Below are 24,599 nucleotides of genomic sequence, written 5' to 3'. Positions count from 1 at the left end.
GAATCTGAGGAAACTTTGGTTATTGACTACACATACCAGTGAGCAGGTTTCAGGGGGAGAATAAGGGCTACAAACCCAGTAACGCTCATTCATATTTCCTCCCTGTCATAAGAGAAGTCCTATCAGAAACCACAGGGTCCGGGGGCACCCGGGGGGCTCCGTCGGTTAAGCGTCCGATTCTTGACTTGGGCTTAGGTGGTGATCTCACGACTGTCAGCTCTGTGTTGACAGTACGGAGACTATTTGGGATTCTCTCTCTCCCTCTCCCTCTCTCTCTCAAAAATAAACACTAAAAAACCAAAAGGAACAAGAAACCACGGGGTCCAGTGAGGTCACCACCCATCTGGACAGCGCCCCGCTTCGTGTAGGGAGTTCTCTCCCCGCCCCCCAACGCACCGGGCGCTTTTTCTGCAAGACTGGGAATCCCGGGACCAGCTCGTCTGCTCCAAATCCGAAGGGGTCTTTCACGGGACACAGGTGTGTGTGGCCCACGCTCACCGCCAGGCTCTGGGCCGACCCCCTGAGACATGGGTGGGCTTCGTCCGTCACACCCGACCACCTGACACCGTGCCCGCCACCCCTTCCTGCAGGGCCTCCCACAAGCGAGCACCTCGGTGTCTGTCGGGTGTTCAGGCTCCCCCAGCCCCCTGCCCACTCTGCGAGCCGCAGCATCTCTCCCATGGCTTCCCCTTTGCTTTTCATGTCAGCCACAATCCGTTTCTGGCGTCTGCGACCCAAGAACACCCAAGCGGCGCAAGGCGGACGGGGCGTGCGGCCCGGAGTTCTGCATTCCGGACAACCGTCCCTGGGTGTGCCGGCCTCCTAGCCGACTTCACAGGATGTCCCAGCGCCGATCCCCGGAGCCCCCTGGGCTGTTGAGACACAGAAGAGACAGAACGAAAGCAAACACGGAGCGATGTGCGAAGCGCTCTGACACGCTTCCGTCTCGTCCTCCTGCAGCCCGGTAAGGTAGGGACTGCCCCAATTTCCCTAGGAGGACACGGAGGAGGAAGAAAAACATTTTCCCAAGGCTACGGAGCTCATGAATGACGACAGAAACCTGAGCCACATCTGTCCAACTTTAAAGCCTCGCCCTTGTCACCTCGTCACAGGGCCGCACCTCAAGAAAGCATTCGGTCGAGTACAACCCGGTCACTGGGGCTTCAGACGAGGCATCGGAGGTGTGGCTAGATGGTGACTGAACCCACAGAGCAGCGAGGGGTGTCCGCTGCACCCGAGGGACCAGGGCGCCCACCAGGAGGGAGCGACAGCGGATGGGGGACACGGGGGGGGGGGGGGCGCACTGCAGCCCGAGGGAGAGCAGAGTGCCCGGGGAGCGGTGTGGGAGACGTCCACATCCCAGAGGAGTGGCAGTGAATTCTTTCTGCTTGGAGACGAATCGGTGTTCACGTCCCCATGGCAACGGAGCATGCTCACCGTTGTCCCTACCTGCAACTGAGTGAATCACACTTTTGGCATCGCGCTAGCCCGGTCCAAAGTCATTAGCTAATCAGCCTGGAATGTGTACACTGTGGCACTGACACTATCTGGGAGGGAGGCAGGGTCTCCGTGGGTCCCTGCAAGGCTGGGAGAGCAGCGATCCTGTCTCTTCCGCCTTGGCACAAAAGTTACGCTACCCGGTACGGCCCCTGCTACAAAACCATCGTGAGGAACCTGGGCTCGTCCCGGGCTCTGGACACGGGCAGAGGGGATGGCGACCGAGTCTGAGCAAAAGCGGAGGGCAGGGAATTAAACGTGACAGGAAAAGGGATGCACGTGGGTTGCAGAGGCTGTTGGAACCCACACAAATCGCTGGCAGGTTAAGTGTTCTGACTTCACACCAAAGCTGGTGAATACATCCTGAAGGGTGGAGTGTGGATGAAAACAATCCTGAGAGATCCTGCTGTGCGGACCGGGCATCACCCCCAGCTGGACTCAGGCTCCGTCACACAGAACCGTAGAGAGGGCAAAAAGGAGACTTCTGGGACACTGCGTGGCCACTCGTTCCTGGGAATAACACATCAGGGCTAGCCACGTCACCGTCAGAGGACCAAGGTTGACAGAGCACGGATGCCAGAGAGACCCCAGCGAGAGGAAGATCCACGAGACTACACTGGACCACCAGACGTGGCTTCCAAGCTCCCGGATGAGTTCCACAGAGGACCTCCGCGGGGCACCAGCAGGTACCGGCTAAGGGCCCATAAATCCCAGCGGTTACGCAAAACATTACCTTTTTTCTCCTCTAAGCAAAAGGGAAACCTGTGTTCCCACTGAGTTCCCACTTAGTTTCTTGAGAGTTGATCCCAAGGCTCGGGTGTGCCTGGGGAAAACCCAAAAGGGAAAACCCATCAGAGAAGGAGAGTCCAGGGGATGGAGATATGCCACCTGCCCAGGGTTCCGAGCGAGCTCAGCCTGGCGTCCCCAAGAGGGCTGTGCACGCAAACTACCCCAATCTCTGCTAAGCAGGAAGCCCTCTCCCGGGGGATGGGGGCAGTGACCGGGTGCCGGACCAGGATGCGTTCGGAGGGGCACCGATCGCCACCGCCGCCTCGGTGTAGGCTGGAATGTGGCCCGTGTCTGTCCCAGCCGGGACACGAACTTGTAAGCCCCTGGGACGCAGAGGGCCAAGTGTCCACACTGGGTGTCTACACTACCCACAGGTCCCAGCGGACACACCTTGCAAACATACCAAAGAAAATCAATAAAGCTTCTCTGACTCATGTGGAGTGAATGAATGAATGAATGAATGGATGGATGGAGAGGGCTTTCTGAACAGCTTCGTCAGACATTTGGGAAGCCTTCACCATTATAAAGAAGACAGACTCCACACGCCTCAAGGGCTCAGGCTGGCCATGAGGGGGTCTCTGCGGGGAGATGTCACCCTGCGGCCCTCTGGCTGCAGAGAAATGGAATCCGAGCTAGATTCCAGGGCCCTTCTGGTGCTCAAACCCACGGGATCTTGAGGATCCTCCATAAAGAAAGTTACTGAAAACTAAAAATGGCATCAGCCTGCGGGGGGGGGGGGGGGAGGGGGGGCGTGGGTTCAGGAAGAGGAGGGAGGGTGAAACCCTGAAGCCCCCCAGCAGCAGAGCTGGGAAGGTATGATCTCATCGGGGATGGTTCCGGTACACAAAAGGGGGTAAAACACTTGTGGTGTTTCAGAAAAGATGCGGGAAGGGGAGAGAAGGGGAGAGGAGGGGAGAGGGAGGAGAGGGGAAAGGAGGGAGGGAGAGAATAAACTAGGGAGCCAGTGTGGTCATAGACAGTGCCCGGAGCACTGGGGGGACAGTTGCCCGAGGGAGGGAAGGGGAGAATGAGGACCCCAGGCAGCCCGGCTGCTGGCAAACATCTCTCCTGGTTCGAACCTTGCGGGACTCTGAGCGGCGATGAGGGGTTCAGGAAGGGGCAGCCCAAGCACCTCCCCTCTGCACAAAGTGCCTTGGCCCCTGGCTGCGTCACCAGCCAGAGGGCGGCTCCAGCAGCGTGCACTGCAAAACGCTGTTCCACAAGGTCAGCGTGCGGTCCGTGTGGACTCGCAGGCCGGGGTCTCCGCCAGAGAAGTAAATCATCCCTAATGACGCAGGGCAAGCTGCCGTCCGACCCGTGCAGTGGCTGCTTCCCGCGTTGGGAGGGAGGGGGGCACCGAACCCAGAGGAGGAAAGTCAAGTCTAGCCGGCCCCACACTGGAGCAGGGAAAAAGGGTGGCAGGACGGAGGGAGCACAAAATGAGGCTTCCCTCTCACCATCAGGACTGCAGAAAGAGAATCTACGTCCCCACGCTCCCTCTTCCTGGACCAGACACCTAGAGCGGCAAATGAAGGGAACACAGGGCAGAGAAAGTAAGGGGAAGGGGAGTGGGGGAGGTCCCGGCTTCCAGTTACGAAACGAGTAAGTCCCGGGGATGAAAGCAACTGCATGGGGAATGTAGTCAGTGGTGTTCTAACAGCACTGACAGATCGCTCTGCTGTTCGCCGTAACTCGTGGAACATCGTGTGCCAACCGTACTGCAATAAAAGGAAAAATATTTTTTAGAGAAAGATAAATCTTTAAAAAAAAGAAAAAGAAAAAGAAACTATGATGAAGTTTGGGAGAAGTCAGGGACACCGGTGATGCAATCTTCCGGCACACGAGGTGGGCCCCAGATCTGGCACCGAGCTTTGCAGCCAGTGCAAGGAGGGCAATGCGTTTGGCTGAACGGTCCTTGGTCCTTAAAAGAAGCCAGCGGGCTCAGGGAAAGTACGACCGTTTCTGCCTGAACGCCAAAAGAAAGCGCTCCCGTGGGTTTGCGGGAAGAGAACAGCTTAAAAAAAAAAAAAAAAAAAAGTCTTTAAAGACCGTGGGTTTCATAGGACTGTTAATTTTAACCCTTGGTTGTCAACTAAATCCTTAAGAAGCAATCCCGAGAGGGGCGCCTGGGTGGCTCAGTCGGTTGAGCATCCGACTTCAGCTCAGGTCATGATGTCACCATCTGTGAGTTCCAGCCCCGCATCAGGCTCTGTGCGGACAGCTCAGAGCCTGGAGCCTGCTTCGGATTCTCTCTCTCTCTCTCTCTCTCTCTCTCTCTGCCCCTCCCCTGCTTGCACTCTGTCTCTCTCGCTCAAAAATAAACAAACATTAAGAATTAAAAAAAAAAAAATCACGTCCTGCTTCAAATCTCCACAGTGGATCCTCATCTTCTGCAGAGTAAAAAGCCCGTGTCCACAGCGGCCTGAATGATCTCCCCGTCTCTCCCTCCCTCTATTCCAGACACGATGGAGGGGTCAAGCGTATGTCCACCTCTCCGCCCATGTGCGTGCATTTTTCCTCCCCCTGCAACACTCTTTCCTTGCGTCTTCATTTTACTCGGGTCTGTTTAAATATCAGGGACCACAGAGCCTTCCTGTCAACACCATCTAAAACATCACCTCCCACTGCCCTCTGCTCTGCGACGGGAACACAGTACCTCACGAGCCCGAAAGCACATCATCTAGTTATTTTATCGTCTGCTTTCCCCAAGAGAACCTAAGCGGTGAAAGCAGAGGCTTTTGTTAGAAACACCGGGCACCTCCAACCTAACGTGTAACAGGTGCTCGATAAAAAGGTGGTGAAAGAATGAACGAATATTCGTTTGTTCAAGGTTCAACGTTATCTGACCAGGGAGTCACTTTTATCCCAAGGGGCATTGTGACACACAGGTGTTGGCAGGCTGACTTGGGCAAATGCTCACTGTAGGGGCGCCTGGGGGGCTCCGTCGGTTAAGCATCCGACTTCGGCTCAGGTCATGATCTTGCGGTTCACGAGTTCGAGCCCCCGCGTGGGGCTCTGTGCTGACAGCCAGGAGCCTGGCGCCTCCTTCGGATTCTGTGCCTGCCCCCCACTCTCTCTGGATCACTCCCCAGTCCTTCCACGGGCCCCACTCATGGGATCAACCACACTCTTCCTCAGAGACACAGGCCACTAACATCTCAAATGCCACATGTGCAAAACCAAATTCCATTCCCAAACCACTCCCACCCATCTATATAAATGTATACGTGTATTATGTATGTATGTATTCCCAGCCCCCAGAAGCCCAACCCCAAATCAGCCCTCTTCAATGTTTCCATTTCATATCCAACTCCCCATACTCAATCACCTCCAACGTGGCCTTTAGAGACCATGAGTTTCGTGCGGCTTATTTTAACCCTCGGTGGGAACCAAGTCCTTGAGAAACAATCCCTTTGGTGCCCACACCCAGCTGGGTTCCCACCACCCAGGTGTCAGTGACCGGCTGGGGAGCAGAGGAAGTAAAAATAAAGAAAGCATCGTATCTGGGAGGAGGGTAAGGAAGGGACTTCCCAGGTCCCATCTATTCAACCGCTAAGATCTCTCCAAACTTTCTCCCCCCACGTCGTCCCTCTTCCGTTTGCCAGGACAGCATCCACCTACTCAAAACCACCTCTGGCACGCAAAACAAAAGCCACAAATCCTTCCTGGCTCCTTCACGTTCTCGGGAACCAGTGGTGAACGCGTGTTGATCCTGCCTGCCCATCCCCCAGTCTCCTTGTTAGGGTGCTGGCACCCCATTGTTTTCCCAAGGGGAGCCACACCTCTCCATTCTCAGGGGAGTCTTTTCTTTTCTTTTTCTTTTTTTTTAGCTTATTTACTTATTTTGAGAGAGACAGAGAGAGAGTGAGTGGGGGAGGAGCAAAGAGAGAGGGAGACAGAGACTCCCAAGGAGATTCCACGATTCCACACTGTCAGCGCAGAGCCCGATGCGGGGCTCGAACTCGTGAAACCGTGAGATCATGACCTGAAACGAAACTAAGAGTGAACACTTAACCGACTGAGCCCCCCAGGCACCCCTGCTGGAGTCCTCAACATGAGGTCGGCCTAAGGGGTGGGAACAGCAACGCAGGTGCAGTGAGAAACCACATATCCTGACACCTTCGGAGCTAATGGAGAGCGACAGGGGAGTCCCAACGTTCCCTGCTTTGCTTCAGCAGCGCTGAGCTGGTTTTTAACCCCGGCCATAGAACGGGTCCTATCAGAAGAAACAACTTCCTTCCCTCAACGTCTTACCTCTCTGCCCATCCCTCGGCCGGGCCAGACCAAACATCTTCTAAATCAAAACAAAACAAACAGTACGGAAGCAAGTTCCCCGATTTGATTCCCGAGCATCCCTTTGGAACCTCTGTTCCAAAGAGAGAGAGGGAGGAAGAGGCAGAGAGAGAGAGAGAGAGAGAAAGGGAGAGAGAGAATCTCAAGGAGACTCTGAACTGTCAGCTCAGAGCCCAATGCGGGGCTCGAACTCACAGACTGAGAGCACGACCTGAGCCAAGACGAAGAGTCAGACACTCAAGCGACTCGAGGCAACCCAGGTGCCCCGTCCTGCTCGTCCCCCTATTCTGAGCCTCTGTGATGTCCTGCACACATTTCCTGCAGATGCCTGCTTACGGCTGGCCTCCCCCACTGGCCCTCAAGCCAAAGCGGCCACAACTGTCCCCTCTGCATCGTGCCCACGAGGTGCTCCATAAATACTTTCTTCCCGGAACCAGAGGGAGAGGGCAGAGCACAGGTGCTCAGACACCCCAGGCTCTGCCGGGGATCTCCCGATCCCCCACAGGCTGTGCTCCCTGGGATACCCAGAACCCGCCGGGCGTGTAAGTCAGGTGGAACTGGTTCAAGGCTGTCCAGGGCACATGTGCAAACGCCAGGCCGTGGGCTCCGCGAGCTCCGTGGTCCAGGCTGCTCTGCTTTCCAAGTTTTTGCAAACCCATGACCTCAGCACTGTAAAAACGCACTCGGGCTCCGTGCCTTGGGTCGGATCTGCAGGCGGACACAGCAGGCCCGCGCTTAGCAACTCCAGCCCTCGCTCGGGGCAGGGAGGAAGGCGGATACAAACGTGCACTGGACCCACTTCCTGCCACCAGCGAGACCCTGGGGCGTCCCCGTCTCCCGTCAGGACGCTCCCATTCACCTCACGCTGCCCCCCTCTCCTCCCTGGGGGGCTCCACTGGGTGACTGGACGAAAGAGCTGCTAGCAGACGTGAACTAGAGGAGAGGGACGCACAGGGACCCCCCACCCCACCCGCACCCCCACCCCCACCCCAGGGCTAGGCTGGCCAGGGAGGCAGACACTAAAACCACAACTCCCCACCCACCCCCCGCAGGTAGGACAGCCCTCCCTGCAAAGAATGGACCCAAGAGGAGGGCAGGGCCATCAGGTGACCCAGGCACCAAGCAGAAAGGAAGTCTTCTAAGGTGGGCCAGGACTTCTCACCCCAGGGTCCGAGGGGGGAAGAGAACACGGTGGCATTCGAGGAGGCACTGGGGTCACACAGACTCGTCCCCCTCCCCCGCCAGCCACCGTGCCAGCAACTCACCGCCTCCTGAATATAAATGACCAAAAAAGCTGAGGGACCGAGCTGTGGCCACGGGCGTGAAGGCGAGCGCTGGGTCCGGGACGTGCACCTGTCCGCACAGTGCTCCCACGACCTCCTCCGCACGTCTCCTGGCGCTTGCGAAACAAGTCTCCGAAGCTTGTCCAGCACCTCGGTGAGTCATGGGAAACCCAGCGGGAGCCGGGGACGCGCCGTCCAGCCCTCCCTCTGCCGCACCTCTGTTTTCAAACAGCACCCGCCCGACCAGCCGGCCACAGAGTCAGGATGCGCTCATCCCCACGAAGGAACTCGTTCCGTGTGGCCCTGCGAGGTCTCTGCCGTCGACGCTGGCTTCTCTGCCGAGCAGGCAGAGACTCTGTACGTCCGTCTGGCCTGAAAAGTTTAAACACGGTCACGGGGTCAAGTGATCCGAGAGGCATGTTCCAAGGCCCTGGGGTGGGTGTGGCAGATCGCTTCCTATGCCTGGCACGGAGGAAGAGACGCTTCCGGACCTGCTCCTCCGTCGTATTCCCCCCACCCCCCACCGCCGGGATTCTTGCGGAAGCGGCCAAGGGGGATGGCCACGCACAAGCTGAATCCTCTAACACTCCGCCTGCCCGGTGAGATGGGAGAGAGTGATCCCACCCGGGCGGAGCCCCGTACAAAAGTGGAAACGTGCCCGTGCACACAACACTGCATCGGGAAGAGAGCTGTACCTCCGTGACTCCCGCAAGACTGGCCACCCTGGGCGCACCAGCTAAGCGTGCCAGGGCACACAGGGCCCTCTGCCCGGCCCTCCTCCCCAGCGCTGGACTCTCGTAAACCTAACGTACCCCAAACCCCAGAGCACGATCAGCTCACTTCCTCCCCAGACTCACTGGAGACCGCCCGCCTCCACTTCCCCCCGAGAAGCATACGACAGGGACAGAGAAGGGCCAGGAGTTTTCTCTTCTCTCCTGCTGGGCACGAGGAATGCTCTTGGCTCATGAGGCCAGCTCCTGAACGCCTACATGGGAGACCAAGAAGGCAAAGAGAGAGAAGAAAGCGGGAGGCGGAGATCCATTTATTTGCCTCCTCGCTGGGGAGTCCTAAAGCCTCAGGAGGAGGAACCAGAAACTGCTGGTGGAAAAAAGACTTGTAGGAGGAATTACTCAGGTTTGACAGACAGTTGAATCGCGGTGATTTATGGGGCTCCTCGCAGCCTCGGCTTTTTCGAGGGTTAATTTCATTGTCTGCCAACCCAGCCCGCCACCCTGCCTCCTATTAGCACGCGTGATCAAAATCTTGCCACCAGCCTACACAAAAGGATGGTGTCCCCGTGCCTGCTTTGACGTCCTCGCCAGCGCGATCCCTCGGTAGGTACTCTCTCCGCTTGGATGTGGACCCGAATGCTCTCACACGCAGGTAAAACCGGGAACACCCCTCCCCATCGGTTTCTTTGCAGCCCTCGCTGCCTCTGGTCTCCCCAAAGCCTTGGCCTTCAGGCCTCGAGGCTTTTCCACCGACTTCCACGACACGGACCATCTGGATTCCCCGTCTGCCCCAGAGCTGGGGCGGTTTTCTCAAATCCCACCCAGGCCGACGTCAAGGATCCCTTCACTTCCACATCCTGCCAGTGACCATTTTGGGATGGGGCTGTGGCAGCCACCCAACAGGCCACCCCGGGCTCCATTTGAAAGCTACCCACTCATTGATTTCTTTCTTTTTCTTACTTTTTAAATTAATTTATTATTTTTTTTTTTAAGGATCACCAAGAGTATAGAATCCTTCTGAAGAGGTTGCTAAGGCAGAAAATGAAGCAGCAGACAGGAAAGTAAAGAGACGGAACCTTCTGGCGATGCGGCCTTGGCCCCTTCTGTGTGTTATAGAGCGTCGCATAACCAATTAGTCCAAAACTTAATGGCTTCAAACAACAAACATTTGGCACCTCGGTTTCTGCAGATCAGAGACCTGGGTCCAGTTTGCCCACACCCTGAGCCTCAAGCGGGGTTTCTCACGCGGCCACGATCAAGGTGCCCGTGAAGACCGTGATCATCTCAAGGCTCAATTGGAAGAAGATCCACTTCCAAATCTGATCGCACAGCTGTTGGAAGACCTCAGGCCCTTTGCTGGCTGTGGAGGCATTAGTTCCTCGCCACATGAAGAGATGCTTTGGGCCCTGGCTTCTATCGTGATTCTTGTCATCGCTCTGGGCAACTGGATGGGACGATTCATCCTCATCACATTTTGGGCTCTCAGCCTTGCAACCAGCCTCGCTCATGACCGGGCTGCAGAACTCAAGGGGCCCCTCTGTTGGAGAATCTTCTCTGAAACTGTCTAAAGGGCTAGGACCAGTAAGGACTGGCAGAACCATCTGAGCAACTCCCTCCTCAGGCCCGAATGGGTCCCCCAACCCATGAACCCTGTAAGGTAGACCAGATGCCCCAAGGAGCCATCCCAGGATCCTATGAAGATTCCAGAAGGGGAGCCTGATGGGCACACTGCTCCTGCTGGCTGACATGGCATGTCTTTCAAAGGACTATGTAAAATCAGACAGCCACAACAGCCTCGGCATGCTGACTTGGGGTGACTCAAGTTGTTGATACAGACAGGAGCCCGCACCTCCTAGGGGCCTCCCTGCCTCCACCCCACCTTGGCCACTTACTCCCATGATCATCCCCTTGACCTGGTATTTTAGATCAGTGTTTCTCAAGCCTGGATAAACATTAGAATCACCAGGGGAGCTTTTGAAAAACAGGGAACCCTGGGAATCCACCCTACATCCCTTAATTCAGAATCCCAATCAAAATCGAAATACTCAGGCCCTGTTCTTTTTTTAAAAGATCTCCCAGATAGGTCTGACATTGAGGAGAACCTTTTATTTATTTATTTATTTTTTTAATCTACAGTGAAGTGTCTTTTTATTTTTTATTTGTTGTTTTTTTTAATTTACATCCAAGTTAGTTAACATATAGTATAATAATGACTTCAGGATTAGAATTTTAGTGATTCGTCACTTAACATATAACACCCAGTGCTCATCCCCACAAGCGCCCTCCTTAATGCCCCTTACCCATTTAGCCCATCCCCCCCCGCACCCAACACCCCTCCATTAATCCTCAGTTTGTTCTCTGTATTTAAGAGTCCCTTATGGTCTGTCTCCCTCTCTGTTTTTATATTATTTTCTCTTACGTTCATCTGCTGTGTACGTTAAATTCCATATATGAGTGAAATCATATGATATTTGTCTTTCTCTGACTTATTTCGCTTAGCGTGATACATTCTAGTTCCATCCACGTCGTTGCAGATGACAAGATTTCATTCTTTCTGATCGCTGAGTAGTATTCCATTATATGTACAAACACCATGTATTCTTTATCCATCATCGGTTGATGGACATGTAGGCTGAAAAGAACCTGCCTTTCAATGGATGGCCGCAAATCTCGAATAGGGACTCAATTCTTGCTCAATTCTGCCTGAAGTGTAAGTTCAATGGGCAAATAACTTAGGCATCTCTGGGACACATCAGGGAACCACATGTCTTCTTAAGCTTCTCATTGCACAAGCGCTGTGGAGTCTCATTCACTCAAAGTGGGACCCAAGGACAGCGTCGTCAACATGCCCTAGGAGCGTCATCAGAAACCAGAATCTGGGGCGCCTGGGTGGCTCGGTCGGTTGAGCCTCCAACTTCAGCTCAGGTCATGATCTCACTGTTTGTGAGTTCGAGCCCTGCGTCAGGCTCTGTCCCGACAGCTTGGAGCCTGAAGCCTGCTTCAGATTCTGTGTGTGTGTGTGTGTGTGTGTGTGTGTGTGTGTGTGTCTCTCTCTGCCCCTCCCCTTGCGCTCTGTCTCTCTCTCTCTCTCTCTCTCTCTCTCAAAAATAAAATAAACATTAAAAAAAATTTTTTTAATTAAAAAAAAAAAACCCAGACTCTGCATCGTAACAAATCCCTGGGTGATCCATTTGCATGTTCAAGTTTGAGAAGCACAATCCGAGCCATGTGGCCACGTGCAGTCCTCTTGTAGTTACCCCTGTGGACTGTTTTCCACCACTGGGACAACTACCTATTGTCTCAGATAACGGTCTTGCCTCTCGCTTCACTTAGAAAGACAGGAGCAGTTGGACAGTAAGTGCTCATCAGCCCTTGGCCCAAACTCCATCAGGGCTCGTATGTGCAGCCGTCCCTCCCCCCCACCCCGCCATTATGGCGACTAAAAGGCCCTCCTCCTATCAAAGGCAAACTACCTGCCTTCTACCTATCAGCACATAACACATAGCTTTAAAAAGAAAGACAAAAATATCCCTTGATCCCCACTCCTCCGGGTCCCGCCCGTTCCTTTGCTTCTGGTCACAGCAAATATTTTCCCCAAAAGAGGTACCTGTGGTCATGACCTCTACTTTCTTAGCCCCAATGTTCTGCTACTCCCTCCACTGAGCCGGCTCTCCCAAGGTCACCCATGACCTCCATGCTGTTGACCTTGGATTCTTCTCGAGTCCTTGGCCAATCAGTAGCATTCAACGTTTCTTCCTTCTGGAAACCAAGAGAATGACTTCTCTTGGCTGCCATGGGCACCTCACATTTCTCAAGTGGTCTTTCTGGATCTTCCTCGGATGCTCCAGCTCAAACGGGATAGGAGTCTCCTGCCCCTCCCCCTCTTCTCCATAAACGCACTCTCTTCAGTGGCCTGACCCTGTCCCCTGGCTTTATACACCCTCGATTTCCTTTCTCTAGCTCTGGCCTTTCCCCATGACCACTGGCTACCTGCCGTCTCTACACGGATGCTCAAGAGACATCTCTCACCAACCCCCTAAAAGAGCCTATATTCGTCGCTTCCAAAAACAAAGCAAACCAAAAGGACACGTGCTCTCCATACCTCGTTTTAGCAAATGGCGCCATGATCCCTCCTGCTGCTTGAGCCCCAAATCTAGGATTAGCAAATTCTCCCGCCTTCTCCATCCCCTCCCCGTCCACTCCTGCCAGACCCACTTCCAACGGAATCCATCCGTGTTTCTCTGGCTCCACTGTGGCCACCCTGTTCAAGGCACCAGCAGCTTTCCCCGTATCCTCACGAGGACCTAACTGGCCTCCTGTTCCACCCTTACCCCCCTACAATTCACTCTCAACGTGGCAGCCAGAGTGAACTTCTAAAACATCAATCACATCATGTGAACTTTCAAGTAAGCCCATCCGAAGGCTTTGCGCCATGTTAGAAAAAAAGAAACCCAGACTAGGTAGCCTAATGCACGAAGCAATGAAGTCCGGCCTCTCTCTATCTCCTCTTACTTCACACGATTGTCTCCAGACACACGGACCGTTAGCCCCTGTGCTGTTCAACAGAAAGGGCACCAGCTTCCCGTGGCACTGAAAGTTAAATTTAAGTCAGCCAAAATGAAAATAAAACGTACAATTCCGTTCCTAAGTCTTACTAACCGTGTTTCAAGTGATCGGCTATCCCGTGCGGCTGGTGGCCAATTGGTCAGCCCAGATACGGAATTCCCATCTCTGCGGAAAGTTCTACAGACTGTGCTGCTCTAGCTCCTCCTTGGATGGGGCGAGTCTGGCCCTTCCTCGTGGCCTTGGCGCTCTCTGTCACTCCTGCCCAAAGAGCCCTTCTCCCAGCTCCTCCCATGGCTGGTCTACATGTCAGCTTCAACACCACCTCCTCAAGGGGGCCTGGGTGGCTCAGTCGGTTAAGCTGCCAACTTCAGTTCAAGTCATGATCTCACGGCTCACGAGTTCGAGCCCTGCATCGGGCTCTGTGCTGACAGCTCAGAGCCTGGAGCCTGCTTCAGATTCTGTGTCTTCCTCTCTCTCTCTCTCTCTCTCTCTGCTCCTCCCCAGCTCATGCTCTCTCTCTCGAAAATAAAATAAACATTAAAAAAAAAAATTTTTTTTTTAAAGTCACCTCCTCAGAGAAGCTCTCCCGGAACATTCCACCTAAAGAAGCCACCAGTTAGTCATGTACAATCACGTGATTGTGGCTATGTCTCTTGATTATTTATGTCTGCCCGCTGACTAACTCCACCAGGCCACCTCACCCCAAAGTATACTCACGACACCAGCGTCCCTGTGGGTCCTGCTTGCCACGCCACTGCAGCCCCTTGCCCCGTGCCCATACATACAGTGCCCGACACACTCTGCTCACTTATTACAAACGCATTATGGGGGCGCCTGGGTGGCTCGGTCAGTGAAGCGTCTGACCCTTGACTTCGGCTCAGGTCATGACCTCACGGTTCACGGGATCGAGCCCCACGTCCGGCTCTGCACTGACAGTGTGGAGCCTGCTTGGGATTCTCTGTCTCCCTCTTTCTCTCTGCCCCTCCTCTGCTTCCTCTCTCCCAAAATGGGTCACCTTCACCCCTCTTGTCAAATCAGTTCCCCGCCCCTGCCCCGTCTGGCCCCATAAATGGCCTCCGTGTCCCCAAGCAGGGCCTGCTGGTTCCTACCTCAGTGCGGCCGAGAAGGCCTTTCTCTCTGCTCCTAGCACTCTCTCTCTCTTGCTTCTCGAAGCCACACCTTGTCTCACCTCCCAGGTGTGACACAGGTGGTATTTCCTCTGCCAGCCAGGAGGCCCCTCCTCTGGTCTTCTCCCACACTTCCTGTCTGTAGGCTGGCTCTGGCTGCTTACAGAAAACAGGAAGTTCCACCTCCCACAGGCCCGCACACAGATGATCCCGGAGAGGACTCCCCAGAGCGACGGTTTTCAGGCGTTGCTGAGGACCGGAGTCACCCGGAAAGTTCACAAAGAACACAAAGGGCCAGGCTCATTGAAGTGGGTCGGGATCTGGGCCTCTGTCCCTTTCCCACATTTCCCAGGACATTCGAGGACCCACCCAATTCGAGATCCACTGCTTCTGGGACATCAGTCCCGCAAAGATGGTTTGCTCAAGCTCTGCCCTTTCCCACCAATTCAGAGCATCCGGGGAAGTGACCGACTCAGCAAATGCCCTTCTGTCACCCAAACTTCCTCTTTCAAGTACTGAAAGTCCCCCCCGGGGCGCCAGGGTGGCTCAGTCGGTGAAGCGTCTGACCAGCTCAGGTCATGATCTCGCAGTTCATGGGTTTGAGCCCCGCGTCAGGCTCGGAGCCTGGAGCCTGCTTCAGATTCTTTGTCTCCCTCTCTCTCTCTGCCACTCCCTCACTCATGCTCTCTCAAAAATGAGTGTTTAAAAAAGTTTAATTAAAAAAAAAAAAAGAAAGAAAGAAAGAAAGCCACCCCTCACGAAAGGCCAAAGATGGCCTCCCAAACACAGGCAGACCCCGAATCTGGGAACCTGCAGGCGTTAACCTTATATGACAAAAGGGACTTGGTGGGCGTGAGGAGGTTAAGGATCCTGAGATGGGGAGGTCACACTGGATTGTCCGGGTGGGGCCTAAATATAATCACAAGGGTCCTTGTAAGAGGGACACAGAGCAAAGAGGGAAGACATTATGTGAGGTCAGAGTTGGGGAGATAAGGCATTATGATATGTAGCCATGAGCCAAGGAAGAAGTTTCTAGAACACGGAAAAGGATAGAAACAGACTCTACTCCCTCCGCACCCCAGAGCCTCCAGAAGGAACCAGCCCTTTGACGCCTTAATTTTTTCTGCAGAAGACTCATTTCAGGGGGGAGCCTGGGTGGCTCAGTTGGACATAAACATCCAACTCTTGCCTTCGGCTCAGGTCATGATCTTGCGGTTCAGGAGGTCAACCCTCATCCGGCTGTGCACTGATGACACAGAGCCTGCTTGGGACTCTCTCTCTCCCTCTCTCTCTGTCCCTACCCCACTCACATTCTCTCTCTCTCAAAATAAATAATAAGCCTGAAAAACAAAACAAAACAAAACAAAAACCAGACTCATTCCAGGCTTTGGGCCTTCACAACCAGGGGAGAATAAATGTGTGGTTTTAAGATACTAAGTTTATGTCAATTCATTACAGAAGCGACAGGAGACAAATACACCTCGTCTTCATTAACACGACAAGGAAGTTCTAAGTGTCCAAGGACCATGGTTTTCTGAACTCCTGGATCTGGGTTTAACTCATGTGCTGAGACCCAGCACGAGATGCCCCATCCGGACAGGACTGGCCTGCTCGGCTCACCTCTGTGCCCACAACGCTGAGCTCAGGGCCTGCCGTGTCCAGCCGAGGATATCAAATTCCCAAGGAGGGGCACCTGGGTGGCTCGGTCGGTTAAGCGTCCGACTCTCGGTTTCGGCTCAGGTCATGAACTTGTGGTTTGTGAGTTCAGGCCCCGCATCCGACTCTGTGCTGACAGTGTGGAGCCCGCTTGGGATTCTCCTTCTCTCCCTCTCTCTCTGCCCCTCCCCCACTCACCCTCTCTCTCTCTCTCAAAACAAATAAATAAATAAACCTAAGAAAGAAAAAAAATTTTTTTTCAAATTCCTCGAGGAAGGCCAGTATTCCAAGTTTGAATTTGGGACCCTCCCTAATCCCAGCTATTTTGACTTGATTCAACACATAGCAAATACACTCTGCTTCGCAGATTTTTACTCTCATCCTGAGAAGTGGACACACAAAATCCAATATGTGACCGCTGTGCACACAGAACTGTTTAGATTTTTTTTTAATGTTTATTTATTTTTGAGAGAGAGAGACAGAGACAGAGCGCAAGCAGGGGAGGGGCAGAGAGAGAGGGAGACACAGAATCTTTTTTTTTTTTAATTTTTTGTAATGTGTATTTTTGAAGAGAGAGGGAGACACAGAATCTTTTTTTTTTTTTTTTAATTTTTTGTAATGTGTATTTTTGAAAGAGAGAGAGAGACAGAGCATGAGCATGAGCAGGGGAAGGGCAGAGAGAGGGAGACACAGAATCCGAAGCAGGCTCCGGGCTCCGAGCTGTCAGCACAGAGCCCGACGCGGGGCTCGAACCCACGAACCATGAGTTCGTGACCTGAGCTGAAATCAGACGCTCAACCAACTGAGCCACCCAGGTGCCCCCCGCCCCCTACAGAACTATTTAAATATAACTAATTAAAAGTAAAACCGAGGGGCATTTCTGCCCAGCCAGGTCCACCTGTCCATTGAAAGGATGCCACCTTTGGAGAGTACAAAGCAGAAGCAACAGGTTGAGGAAACTGCTTCGTGCAGGGGTGAGGTGGAGAAAGGTAGAGATTAGAGAGGGAGAAGCAGGGGGAGACCAGGAGAGCAGCTTGGAAAAGGAGCAGAAAATTCAGATGGCAAACGGAGGCCCCTCATCCGGAGACCCGAGAGCCTGTAAAACAAGCTGTCAGCCTGCAGAGGCCCTGGGCCACTGCTCAGAAGGGTCCTCTGCCTGTGGCCCCCGGGAGCCTGGAAAGCCCCCATCCACTCACATGCCCCGCCCCCACCTCCCGCCCAGAGCAATAGTGGGACATATGGGGCCAGACAGGGAGAGGCAATCGACTAAAAGGACACTCTTGCTACCGACTAAACTCCATGATATACGGCTGTGGGTTTGCAAAACAGCAGCGGCCGCAGCAAGGTGCAGAGGGTCAGGAGCAGCGAGCACCTGCGTGAGGGAAAATAAAGACGCGCACGTGTTTGCAAATGCCCGAGGTTTCTGGAACTGCCCGCAGGAAACCGATAACTTGTTTGCCTCTGGGGAGGGGAACTGACAGGCAGAGGCGGAGGTCCGGTGTGGCGAGGAGGCCACGTGTTTTTCTTTAGACTCTTCAGTACCTTTCGAACAGCAGGCCTGATCTATCCATCACCTATTCAGTAAGCACAGAATTAACAAATAAAGAGACGCTTCTGGTACATATACTCTACAAAAACACCCTTCTGCTTTGAGGCTGCGATCTCAGGGCAAACAGCACCTGCCAGGTGCGTGGGGTGCATGCTACCAGCCTCACACCAGCTATGGCTCCCGGGGGCTGCCAGGGACACTTCTTTCTCCCTGCTGTGGGCATCGCTTCCCCCGTGGTCCAGGACCTCCAAGGAGGAGCTCCCACGCTCCCAGCCCTCAGCAAACCTGGGCTGTATTCCAGCCACGGAAATGACCGGAGATGAGCTCCCCGGGACTAAGTCCGGGCTTCGGGGTCCCATGTCCAACCAACGCGTCGCCACACCGTAGTGGCCCCGATAGGGCAGGGTGCCCACAGCCACTGCCCAGGGATCCCCTGCCAGCCTCTCAATCTAGGGAAGACAATAAAAGCAAGTGCCACGGCTGTGGTCTGATAATCACTATGGACACCAGAAACCAGCCTGTATCGGGTCTGTGTCCAATTAGCCACCCCCACAACAATACCATAGCAACCAAGGTAATATTATTGTTCTAAAAAGAAGAAGAAGGAGGAGGAGGAGGAGGAGGAGGAGGAGGAGGAGGAGGAGGAGGAAAAGAAGAAGAAGAAGAAGAAGAAGAAGAAGAAGAAGAAGAAGAAGAAGAAGAAAAAGAAGAAGAAGAAGAAGAAAAGAAAAAAGAAGAAGAAGAAAAGAAGAAGAAAGCACACACACACACACACACACACACACACACACACACACACACGGTTCTGCGATGGCTTTTAAAACCACAAAGATAACGTTTTTTTCCACACCCTGCCACGTGCACCTCCCTCTCACTTCCCAAAGATGTGGCTTCCTCCGCAGGAAGTCACCAGGCTCAGGGACAATTACCTCTCAACACCACTCCAAGATGTGAGCCCTCCACAGGAAAGCCAGGCACAAGAACGTGTCCCAAGCAAGCCTGGAGAACAGGCTGTGTGGTTTCCTCTGCCTCCCTCTTGGAGGCAGGGAGGCTGGAGGCAGGACAGTCCGGGGCAGGCGGGGTGAAGCTCCAAGCTTCCTGCCCCCCACCCCCGGTCCCTCCTCCGTCTGGCTGGCTGCCTGCCCTCTTGGGGCCAGACCCAAGCTGGGCACTGGGACCTTGGTGGTTGCAGCCATGAGCCACGCACTAATCCTCAGACCTAAATGTGGAAAGCATTAGCCCAAATGAAAAGACATAAATCAGGAACGGGAGCTATGGCACAGAGGAAAACAGCCCTTCTCGGGGAGCGAGAGCCCGCACCGTTGCACAAGAGCCGAGTGAGTCACCAGCCGGCAGGGGGAGGACCGGGGAGGGAGGGGAGCTCCCAGTGGGACGGGGCGGGTGTCCAGGGAGGTGGGGGGGGGTGCAAAAACACAGCTGGAGGTTTCTAACTAACCACACTTCATCAGCAATCTGGGGGCGGGGGGGGCGCAATGCATCACCTCCCTCCCCGGCTCAGGAAGTGTTTCAAAATGTGTCCTCCCCAGGGAAGACAGCGGGAAGGAGTCTCCCTAACAGCCAACTGGTCACCCCCTACAGCCTGCAGCTGCTTCCTGGGGAAGCGACCCTCAGCCCAGAGCGTGCACCTCCCTTGTCCTTCTCTGTTCCTCCCTGCCATGCACCATACTCTTTGGGGGCCCCCGAGCCCAAAGCGCCCACAATTCTTGCCTCACCCGCTCACCCATCCTTACTACTCTTCTCTCTGCTTCTTGTCCTTCTTCCAAACACACCAACCTCCACACAAGTTGCTGTTGATGAGACAAACCCCTCAGTCTCTCCCATCCCTCGTCCCCGGGAAGAACCTCTTACCCTCCTGTGAGACCTCACCTCACCCACCAACTACGCAAGTTCTGAGTGTCAGCTGTGAGCAAGGCACTGGTGTCCTGGGGTGACACTGGTGACAGGAGCCCCCAAAGAGGTCACTCAGTTGGGGCATAGTAGCACCAGGACGCCTGAGCCCAGAAGGCTCTGGAAATTAGCAGGGCCGGACCCCTTCGGCCGGAGCAGGACCACCCCCCTAAGGATCTTCATCTTGCTCTGGTGAAATAAGAGGTGAGGGTTGGGGACAAACAGGTCCTCAGACAACAATCCCCTGTAAGAAACACACAGAAAAAAAAGTCCTGAAGTGCCTGGCTACAGTACAGTCTACACCAGAGAGCATGGCCAACAGCTGGACCATTTGCAGTCGCTGGGCACTCAGTAAGAACAACCAACAGAAAGCCCTGAGAGGGGAGAGGCCTCGTGAGGAGGTGACCCAGGAATGGTCTTATTAGGGGACAACTGGCAAAGAGAACCAGGTAGAAGAAGAGAGAAATCCAGGCCATGGAACCATGCACTCCCTCATCCATGCATTCATTCACCCATCCATCCATCCTTCCATTCACTCATCCATCCATCCATCCATCCTTCCTTCCATTCACTCATCCATCCATCCATCCACTCACCTCCATCCATCCATCCATCAATTCACTGACCTATCCATTCACTTATCCATTCATTAACCCATCCATCCATCCATCCATCCATCCATCTATCCTTCCATTCACTCATCCATCCATCCACTCACCTCCATCCATCCATCCATCCATCCATCCATCCATTCACTGACCTACCCATTCATTTATCCATTCATTAACCCATCCATCCATCCTTCCATCCATCCATCCATCCTTCCATTCACTCATCCATCCATCCATCCACTCACCTCCATCCATCCATCCATCCATTCATCCATCCATTCACTGACCTATCCATTCATTTATCCATTCATTAACCCATCCATCCATCCATCCTTCCATTCACTCATCCATCCATCCATCCACTCACCTCCATCCATCCATCCATCCATTCACTGACCTATTCATTCATTTATCCATTCATTAATCCTTCCTTCCTTCCTTCCTTCCATCCATTAATTCATTCATTCATTCACCCATCCATCCATTTATATATTCATTTACTCATTCATTGGACAAATACTTCCTGAGCACCTCTTATAGACCAGACACAGTTTTAGGTGCTGGGACGCACTGGTCACAAGACAAAAGGTCCGCATCCTAGCGGGGCTTGCATTCTCATGAGGGCAGACACCCAAGCCACAACAAGCCCGACACACAGGTATGAGGTCGGGTTTTGCTGGAAGGCAGTAAGTGATGGAGAAGAGGAAGAAGAACAGGAAAAAGCAGGCATGGCAAGAGTGACAAGATTTTGAGATGAATCGGTAGCTTACTCTTCTTGAGGGGCTACTGTGACAAATGACCACAAACGAAGGGGCTCAAACCGGCACAGATTTATGGTCTTACGGATCTGGAGGTCAGAAGCCTAAAGGGGTCTCCCTGGGCCAAAGCCAAGGTGTTAGCAGGTTCAGCTCCTTCTAGAAGCCCCCAGACAGAACCTCGCCCGGTTCAGTCCGCAGAGGCCGCCGCATCCCTGGCATATGTTCCCTTCAGAGCATCACTCAACCTCCTGCTTCTGTTGTCACATCTACTGCTGACCTGGCCCTCCTGCCTCATCTCACAAGGACCCTTGTCATCGTGCTGGGGTCGTCCGGATAGTCCAGGACCCTCTCCCCATCCTGACACCCTCAACTGCACCTGCAAAACCTGATTGCTGTGTCCCAGGCTCTAGACTGGACATCTCTGGGGGACCCACATGGGCCACAAAGACCCTCACGAGGAAGCATGCCTGGGACATGTGCAGGGACACGGTGGAAGCTGGTGTGCAAGGAAAGGATGAGCGGGATGAGGGGGTGGGGTGCAGGCGCTGAGGTCACGTAGTGCCCCCCCCGGCCACCGTGAGGGCTTCTTCGACTCTACTCCACCATCGTGGGGACCCATCGCCACGTCCTGAGGACCCAAATGACACAATCGGACTTGTTATGTAAGAACAACAGAGCAGGGAGCACCTGGATGGCTCAGTCGGTTGAGCATCCGACTTCGGCTCAGGTCCTATGTCACAGTTTGTGGGTTCGAGCCCAGCATCGGGCTCTATGAGGACAGCTCGAAGCCTGCTTCGGATTCTGTGTCTCCTTCTCTCGCTGTCCCTCCCCCCGTTCATGCTCGGTCTCTCTCTCGCTCTCTCTCTCTCAAAAATGAATTAAAAAAAGAACAACAGACCAGGACCTAACAGAGGATCTGGGCAGCCCCTGTAAGAAACCAGGGACACAAGGGTGATGGCTTCATTTCACCCAGAGGGGGCGGCGGTGGGGATGACAAGAAATGGCTACACCTTTTTAAAAAGTCTATTTGGAAGGAGGGGCCCACAGGCTTACCTGGCAAACGAAACCCAAGCAGGGGGAGGAAACAGGGGTGCCAAAGCTTTTGAGGGCTGTGAGCCACGCAGCTGGAAAGACAGGCTTGCCCGTTGCTGAAAGGCTGCAGGGGGCCCAGACCCGGAGGAAGGACCCGGTGTGACGGCTGGAGATGTCGAGCAGGCGGCTGAATCGGGAGGTCAAGAGCAAACCTGTGAGCAGAGCTTGCCCACCCAAAGCTGGAGGCTCCCACGGGGGAGCCCGCCGGCGGTCTGGGCTGGGAATCCGGGTCTGGCCTTGACCCCGAGAGGGATGGGAAGCTCGCAGGGTGCGGAGGCAGCCGTGACTGTCCCTCCCGGATTAAGTTTGTGAGTCGGGCATCAGTTACAAGGCGAGATGACAGAGGCTGAGTAAACAGGGATTTCGCCTTAGCCCTCGGAGTTGCTCAACCAGGCTTTTCCACTTCCCACAGCCCACAGGGCGGGACGGAGTTGTGGGGCAGGGAGGGGCAGGCGGGATCCAGGAATGCGGTCCTGCCACGGCCCCCGGAATCCGTAGCTGCAAACAGCTCCACTCACTCACCACCTGGCCAGCCCCTGGGGCCCTCACCGCCCGCAGCGGGGATTCGGGGAAGCCCTCGCGTGGTCCCTACTCGGGGGGCCAGTAAATCATGAGGACAGAGCGGAGCCGAGGGCAGGCGGCCAGACCGTGTGGGCACCTCCCAGGGGACGCGGGTCCTCCCCTCCCGCCGGACGCTAGCAAGGTGCTCAGATGGCAGTGTGTCGGCGGTGACTGCACGCGTGTTCCCAGGGACGGTGGGCCCAAGCCAGGCGCTTCCCGGGCACGTCCGCCCACGCGTCCGTTCCACAGATGTTTAGTGAGCACCTAAGGTGCCAGGCCCTGCTTCTGGACACTTGGGGCACAACAGTGAACAAAACAGAAGGGGCACAAAAAGCTCTGTCTTCAACAGAGCACACATTCCGGCATGCGGCAGAGCAGGGGGGAGGGGGCAGACAATAAAAATAATAAGTAAGTAAGGGGGCACCTGGGTTGGTTCAGTGTCCAACTTCGGCTCAGGTCATGATCTCACGATTCGTGGGTTTGAGCCCCAAGTCGGGCTCCGTGCTGTCAGCTCAGAGCCTGGAGCCTGCTTCGGATTGTGTGTCTCCCTCTCTCTCCCTCTCTCTCTCTCTCTCTCTCTCTCTCTCTCTCTCTCTCTGCCCCTCCCTCTCCTCAAAATAAATAAACATTAAGAAAAAAGATAACTGATTCTAGAAGGGTGTGAAGGAGCAGCAACTCAGTGTCTTCTGGGACTCCTGCAAGTGTGGCCATCACGAAGGAACACGAAGCCTACTGGAAGGCAGCACTGGGGGACCCTGCCGAGAACGTCTGGTTCTTGGTCCCCGGCCCACCTCCTTCCCCCGTCACCACCATGACCACCGTGACCTGGGTTAGTTAAAACTGTGCAGCAGAAACCACAACTCTGGAAGCCACCCACTGAATGGGGTGTCCCTGCAGGTGGCCCGGTCACCGACCCAAAGCATCTCCTGGGTTTGGGGCCCCTTCTCGGCCAAGCCGTCAGGTCCGCGCTTCAGACGCAACATCCCCAAGGGAAGTGCCAACCCGAGGACTGAGGACTGAGGGCTCCCATCTCCTCCCATCTGAGCATCTCCGTTAGGCGGGAGTAGCTGCTCTTGCCTGACCGGGTCTCCTCCCCGGGGCCCGGTGGCGAAGGACGGACAGGAGAGGATGCCACGCTTAGGGTCCCCACGCCTCTGACCACAACTTGGAACTCTCTTACCAGCGGCGCTCACCACGGGGGAAGTGCGAGTTGAGCTGAGCACCAAGGCTCTTCCTGTTTGGAGGACAGCCAAGGCTGACTCTGGGTGCACGTCCCTGGCAGTGTCTTGGCCCGCGGACCCTCCCATCGCCTCCCACTACGCATCCAGCTGTGAGCCAGCTGGCCCGGTGCTGGCCTCAGGCTCCAGCGGAAGAGACAGCCACCAGGAGCTGGTCCAGCCGCCGTCCACCTCCCTCTGCCCCTTGCCCTAAACTCTTCCGGTCTCCTCTACTCCCAAAGCTGTGAGGCCCTGAAAAGTTGGAACACCCAGGCTTTCCCTTCTGGTGCCACTGCAGACTCTCCTCCCAGCTATAGACCGGGACTCAACCCCCAGACCGCCTGCAGAAGGTCCCAGAGGCACAAGGATCATACTCTTCGGGGTCAGCATCTGGGGGCGGGGGAAGGAGGTGTGAAGAAAAGGGAGCCCCACCCCACCCTGCCTCACCACTTCCTCCCCTACTCAGCTGCTCCACGAAAGCAAAGGCCTGCTGGGACCCCAAGCTGGGGAACACCCAGCTTTCGAACTGGGTGTGCAGATACCTTCAGGATGGGGTTAAGTGAAGGGGCTGAGGGGTCCCCCCTCCCCTCTGCGGGGCGTGGCTTCAGAACTAACATGGACACAGGAACCAGTGGTTCCAATCACAGGCTCCTGACAGGGATGGTCCAGGTACAAGCCCCGTCCCCTGCTGGCTGACGCTGAACAAAGTCTTCAACTTCTCCGTGACTCAGCTTTCCCACCTGTAAAACGGGCCTGGTAATACCTGGAACGTGTTGTAAGGATCCAATGAGCTAATAAATGGAGGCACAGTGTTTAGACAAGCTACGTGTTAGGTAAACGTTGTCTGTTGTTATTATAGATCTCTGAACCTCTGGACCGACAGATCTATTCGAGAACGTTCTTCTATCCACCAGAGAGGCCACAGGCCCACTCGCTGGTTGAGAAAATACAGTGAGGAGCA

General features: G+C 54.7%; 1 protein-coding gene across 4 annotated transcripts in view; it reads right to left on the bottom strand.

The window, feature by feature from the left end:
* The window catches only part of GAS7 (growth arrest specific 7), a 211,204-nt gene that overhangs the window by 126,743 nt on the left and 59,862 nt on the right, over nt 1–24,599 (bottom strand). Inside the window, exon 1 of one of the 4 annotated variants that reach the window (XM_053893026.1) lies at nt 21,822–22,118. The exons of 2 other annotated variants lie outside the window; for them this stretch is intronic. The gene's annotated coding sequence lies outside the window, so the exon portion shown is untranslated. Of the gene's footprint in view, nt 1–18,420; nt 18,444–21,821; nt 22,119–24,599 lie in introns of those variants that run through there. One more of the 4 variants, XM_053893025.1, reaches the window with a different exon arrangement.

The sequence above is a fragment of the Panthera pardus genome, unplaced genomic scaffold (assembly GCF_024362965.1).
Source record: "Panthera pardus isolate Hobbes unplaced genomic scaffold, ASM2436296v1 HiC_scaffold_3, whole genome shotgun sequence".
NCBI classification, from domain to species: Eukaryota; Metazoa; Chordata; class Mammalia; order Carnivora; family Felidae; genus Panthera; species Panthera pardus.
The sequence above is the reverse complement of the archived record's forward strand: the minus strand, read 5'-3'. Positions and strand labels throughout refer to the sequence as shown.